We start from the raw sequence: 6,490 nt of genomic DNA on the forward strand, positions 1-6,490 counted from the left end.
GAAGGAGGTGTGAGCATAGCCTCCCCAGTATGACCATTTCCACAGTCAAATGAAAATGACCTGTTCCTCCATAAAAGCCCTGGAAGCAACACATCAATCAATAACCCACGCGACCAATCCATGGACGACACGTGGTGCTGCATACCTGAGCAAATCTCTTCCGCCCCAAACTAACTGACACAGATAACAGCAGATAAACTATAAAACTCCAGATGACGGAGAGTAAGATAAAGAAAGATAAAGGGTAACACCGGTCCTCTTCTTCTACGGCAGCTTCAGTCACTAAGAGCCGGTAAAATCAGCAAACCTCATGGCTCGCCTCATGCTAACGCTAACCTTCACCAACCACAGCCCAACCGGCTAATGCTAGCTAGCAGAGGACCGTGTGGAAACTAGACGGTGTTTCCGCGGGGAACAGCGGGTCATTTACTGCCCTCGGTTGACTCTAAGTGCCTCTAAAGCCGCTCCGTGATCCCAGCTACTAGAGTCCATGTTGGGGGAGTGAATGAAAACAAACGCTTTACCTCACTCGAGTGCCGTGTGCATCTCCTTTCCGCTCGGTACCAAAAAATCCTGCGCAAGGCTTTTGACGTTAGAGAACTACAGCTCAGCTTATTCACCAACCACACTTACGGAGTTTCCTTAGATTCACGGAAGGGGTTGGGCCGTTGGTCTGCGCAATCTTCGTAGAGCCACGGAGAAAGGACACGCGCTGAAGCTCATTCCCGCGTGACCGTCTGAGCCGTCACGTGACTGAAATAAGGAAGCGTGAGGCTGCACTCTCTGGCCAGCATCTGAGTGCACCTGCTTACAATATCATTTTCGGCTTTTAGAGCCTGAATTTTAAAATGCAGACGTTTGATTTTAGTACTGAATGAGGTGCACCTGTAAAACAGACAGGGAAAAATAGAAATAATCAGGTTAAAATAAAATAAAGAAAAAAAATATATATTAAAATTGTAAAAAGAAAAAAAAAATCAAAATACTTTCAGAATGAATACGATTCTCCTTCAGTTTTAATTATCATTTAAGATAAGTTTGGCACAGATGTATATTACAGAAATGATTTTAACCTAAAAATCAGGGGCGGATGTAGGAAATTTGGGGCCCTAGGCAAAGACAAGGTCCTCTTAACTGAGAAGACAACACATAAAATAGACCCATTATACAGATACAGAAATTTTAATAGAATAGGCATCCATTATTTTTTCTATGTTTTGTCCCTCTTCTTGTCCCTTTTTTGTCCTTTTCCTCTATTTTTTTTACTCAGCTGACTTTTCATGCTATCTCAAAAGGAATGAAAGATTTTTTCCAACACTAAGCTCACTTAGCTGATTGCTCCTTCCTGTGTTTTCAAAAAGGCTGCGGCAAAAGTAAATAACCCAGTCCTTCTTTTCACTGTAGACAAGCCTTGATCTGCTTATCTATTCTCTATTTTTAATTAGAATGAAATAATAGCTGCATGAATCATGACAACAGAACCTACTTGCTCTGGAGAGCAGAGTTTGGTGCTTTTATTTGTTGTTGCCAAATTCCACTAGCAGAAAAAAGTATCTAGATCTGGTACTACGCTCTTTTCTGAAATAAAAGTACTATAGGGGTCTGAAAAGTCGCTAAATATAGCGAGAAAGTGCTAAGTTGGCAACACTGCTCTTCGTACCTTTTTTTTTTTTTCAAATGGTTTGCTGCTGTCTGTCTGGATCTTTTTGAACATGTGCAGCAAATGTATTGATCCAATATGGTTGGGGGTCTGATGGCGGTCTGATGGTATTTTAACAAATGGATTTCTATCAAAAACACAATTTTTATGCACAAATAAGGGATAGTTGTATTAACCATACATGTAAACAGAGTTCTATGGGGCCCCCAGGAACTTCGCAACTACCTAGTATTCCCTATTGGTAAATCCGCCCCAGATTTGATCACTGCTGTACTTAAGGAAAATGGAAATGTTATGGGAGCTTTACAAAAAAAAAAAAAATTAATTTTGTATACACTCTGAGTATACAAAATGACAATAAATGTTGTTTAAGTCATTTGCACCCATCATACCTAATAAAAATGCACCTAATGCATTCAGTAAAATCAATCTTATTCATGTGGGGTTTTAATACATTTGAATCCATTAATAATTCAATTGTCAATCATACAATCATGTGGTAAAAACATTGGCCGTTTCTCAATTCAATAGAAAGCGAATACGGACTTGTGTCCTCGCCAAGTTTGTTCTTGAGAAGAAAACAGGAAAATGTAGACTTCAGGAGAACAGGAGCAAGCAGCTAAATATGGGTCAATTGGAACAGAAGCGTACCGATGACATCACCACACGCTCAGCTCGTCTGGAGCTGCATTTCACCTAGTCTCTAGTCTAGATTATAAAAAATTCTTACTTTTTTTAATGTATTGTGGGAATAATAATGAACACAGCATGATAAACACAAATCAAATGAACATTTTGCAAAATAAAACAAAAATCTCGTCTTCAGAGCCAGCGGTCCTCTCTATGCAGAGAGAGGGCTGCTGCAGACGGGCTGCGATTAGCCCTGGTTGCCGCAACCCTGAGAGGTCTGCTGGTTGCCATGGTCCTTTAAAATTCGGAAGTTGTTTTTAAAATGACGCATTAAATCGGTAAATGAGCCTTATAGTGGCGCTTAAAAGTATAATGTTTTCACCTCAAATGGTATTAAAACATAGCCTGGTGAGACCATCCTGATTTCGCGAGTTTTTAAGATTTCGCTCGCTAGTCAGTCTGGAGACTCTCCGTTGAAGAAAATTTGGAGCCGTTAACCAAACGAACGTCCAATCAGCGTTGGCTTTGAGGCGGGTTGATGTGTGACGCAACGAGAAGCGCGACAGTTCAGTCTAAAGAACACTAACTAGCGTTAGCGTGGCTATCGAGCAAGTTTGATCGGAATTACAGAGTATTTCTTCACTGAAAGAAGAGCAAAACACTGCTCTGGAGGCTTTTCTCAGAGGAAAAGATGTTTTTGCTCTTCTCCCGACTGGTTTCGGCAAGAGTAGCCTAGCTGTTAGTACGTCATATGCTTCGTTGATCTGATTGGTTTATTTGGCCCGTCTATCACCAACATAGGCCAATCAGCTAACCAGTATTTTCGCCTTCCCAAAATTACTTCAACGGAAGGTTTCCAGATGGATATGCGGAGCAAATCCATCTGGCTGAGTCAGGTTAATTAAAACATACTTTTATTAAACAGCAGCAACAGAAAATAACTTTTAATTTAATATTCTGAGCTCTGTGAACGCTCCATTGGAAGCTGCTGCTGCCGCAGTGCATGCTGGGACAGCTGTCAAGCTCAAGAACGGACAAGTCTGCTCTGATGCATGCTGGGTAAAGAGGGAGGGGCTAAAGCAACATCCGGGGACTTTGTCTCTTCTTGGTCTGTTGTTCTTGTGAATTGGAACAGAACTAGGCCTGAGGCTGATGACGTTTCACAAGCACATCAGATTGAACAAGTACACATATTGAGAAACGGCTATAATGTCTCTACACCTAACGGATGGCATTGAGTCACTGACCTTGTAGCAATCCCTCATCCTGAGCTGGCCTGTGGTGACAGTGGTGAGGGTTGAATCTCTTCTAACAAAAGGAAACCAGAAGACCAAAGATCAGCGTAAGCAGTCATTTGCTGTGACAGGATGAAGGTTGAGAAGGCAAAAAAATATATAAATATTTACTTTTAATGGTAAGGAGAGTAAAATCACTTTTGTTATGATGCATTTTAAATGAGCAAAGCTACATCAGAGACTGAGAAAGCTGGAACTAAATCTTTAAGTATGTGTTTCTGTTGGGTTCCATTAGTGGCCAGTGAGTCATGGTTGCCAGTAAAAACAAACAGGTGACTATCAACATTAGAATGAATGACACAGACCCTGATTATATGGGGGATTCCATAAATATAACATAGCGCAATGTTATGAGTATGTGCTTATTTTAAACTGCAACACAAAACCGCACAGGGTGATTCAACACAACATGTTAGGTAGATCAACGCTGTGGCGCTGTTTGGATTTTAAACACAAAACACTGTGGCTGTTGAGTGTGAGGAAAAAGAGAGAGTCTAAAGATTTCGACGCTCCTTTTGTTTCATATCTCCTGTTATTGACCCCAGTATGTCTTCCAGAATGTATTATTTCCGTACATATGATGACATCTTGGTTAGTCTTTGATTACTCTGGGAACTTCTCTACAATTCTATCAGCATTTAGCTATAAAACATATATACTGAAATAGATAAAAACCCTTTTGTGTTTTTATTTTTGTCATTTGTTTTTTTTTTTTTGTTTCACTTTCAACTAAATTATTGGTATTTTATGTTTTTTTTAAAAGCCAGCCCAGACTGATGGAAGTTAATTAAAACTAGATGAGTTAAAATTAGACTGTTCTGCAGTGTTTTTACATACCCAGGTATTAACTTATTTTAAGATACAATCAAATGTTTACAGGTCAATGTAAAATACTGCATATCGATGCTCAGTGTGGGCTGCTATTGTCAAAAATTCATCAATGTATCTTTAGAGGGTCGGATCCGTCTCTAAATTAGTCATATGACCCAAATGGACATTTCACAGCAGTCTGAGCTTTCATTGAACAATTTATTTACAATTAGTTTACAGGGATGAATATATTCTTTTTTTAAAAGGAACTCCATAACTCAAATGACGTTATTTTGAGCTTCCACATCCGTCCATGCGGACTTCTTGTGGACAGAATTTCCCGACAGTAGCAGCCTTTCAAAGTGGCCCTTCCCAGTCAAACGCCAGCCGAATGGCAGCCAACTTCCCTCCAACTCCCAGTGAAATCCCCTCCCACTTCCAGCCACTGGAGTGACCCCCTCTTGCTTTTTTTATTTTTACTCTGACTCCACCCTTTCACTGAATTACAGGGACTTACTAGGAGATGATGCTTCTTTTTAAATCCTAAATTTCCACAAATCATGACAGAAAACATTATTTAAGTACAAATATTTATGTTTTAAAAGGAATCGTAGGGGACCAGCCAAGGACCCATCAAAGAAAGTGGGGAAATTTTGAATGGCTATTAGTCTAGGAAAATGTGTGACCAGCATGGAAAACATGCCGGGCAAACAGCAGCACCTGCTGGTGATGGTTTGCAAATGTAAACATGCAGAGAACTTGTGATTTAGCTCATAATTATCACCACTATCAACAGATTGTTGAAATACTCCAGGAAATAAATTACTGTCACTCTTGAACTGCATGAGGAGGCTTTTATAGAGTTTTCTATTTTCTTCAGTAGTGCTAAGCTCTGTCGCTTAACAATTGTGACAGTTGACATACAAAGCAGGCGAAGAGTGGATACCGATCTTCTCACTACTGTTCTGGGTGCTAATAACATTTTTGATGAACTTCAGCAGCAGTACCGTTGTTGTGATTGTCTGCTTAAATGTCAGCTAAACCCATTTGCGCAGAGACAGATAAAAACCTTTCAATAAACCAAATATTATCCGCCACATTTCTGACTCAATAACCATTTAAAACAACTATTTTCATTTATTTCAGATGGAACTATTCACATACTTGTATTTTATTAACTGCATTTGCAATATTCACCACTGTTCAGTGCCATTTACCTTTTTCTTCTGAGCTGCCGTCTTCCTTGGACTTGCAATGAATCATGGGATACCCTAGGCTATGTAGGATACATCGGACCCATCCTTTAAAACGGGCAAAAATAATTGTGAGCCACATAACGAGGAGTCCTCCAATCCGAACTGGCCACGGTGCCAAGCCATTACATAATCGGCTGACAATCTGGCCTTCAGAGGACGTAGCCGCTGAATTCGACCTCAGCAGCTTTGTTCCTTCTGCCTATAGACAGACATGTGCACAGAAAGCACACCCCCCAACATCCCATTATTTAACACAACTTCACCTCTAGACAAACTGTGGCAGATAGTTGGAGCAACCAAGTCTTCTAAAAGACAACATGCCGATGGGGAAGAGAGGGAGGGAGGATCTACAGGCCCCAGGATAAAAAGGACATTTATTGAAAAACTGTGTTTTCGGGAAGACTGTGTTTCGCAAGTGACTGGCTTATTTATGATAATGATGCTAAGCTAATGTGCTGCTTAGTGTGTGACAAAAAAGCAAAAGAGAAAAGACACAAAAAATGTGCACTCTGGAATATAAACGCAGTAAATACCACATTTGCTGGATGACCATGTTTCAGATACACAACCAGGCCTCATAAGGTGTTGGGTGACAATGCAGGGTCCGTAGTATGATGCAGACTGTTCATCATGTCCCCAGGGCTGTAAAGTTAGCATCTGCTTTAGCCTTTAACACTAAAACTAAACATTTAATCATCCTTAGCATAAATTCCGAAATGGCAATTCTAAGCACATAGCCTCTTGAGACCATCCTGATCTTGCAAGCTTTCAAGGTTTCACTCGCAGATCAGTCTGGCTACTTTCCGTTAAAGAAAATTTGGAGCCGTTCACCAAACGAA

At 40.4% G+C, this 6,490-nt stretch overlaps 1 protein-coding gene across 1 annotated transcript in view; it reads right to left on the minus strand.

Moving 5' to 3' along the window:
- Nucleotides 1-637, minus strand: part of slc39a10 (solute carrier family 39 (zinc transporter), member 10) — a 53,621-nt gene extending 52,984 nt beyond the window's left edge. The window contains exon 1 of the mRNA XM_015371250.1: nucleotides 525-637. The gene's annotated coding sequence lies outside the window, so the exon portion shown is untranslated. The remainder of the gene's footprint in view (nucleotides 1-524) is intronic.
- Between the last annotated feature and the right edge of the window lie 5,853 nt (nucleotides 638-6,490).

This window comes from Cyprinodon variegatus, unplaced genomic scaffold (assembly GCF_000732505.1).
Source record: "Cyprinodon variegatus isolate N-32 unplaced genomic scaffold, C_variegatus-1.0 Scaffold3, whole genome shotgun sequence".
Classification (NCBI taxonomy): domain Eukaryota; kingdom Metazoa; phylum Chordata; class Actinopteri; order Cyprinodontiformes; family Cyprinodontidae; genus Cyprinodon; species Cyprinodon variegatus.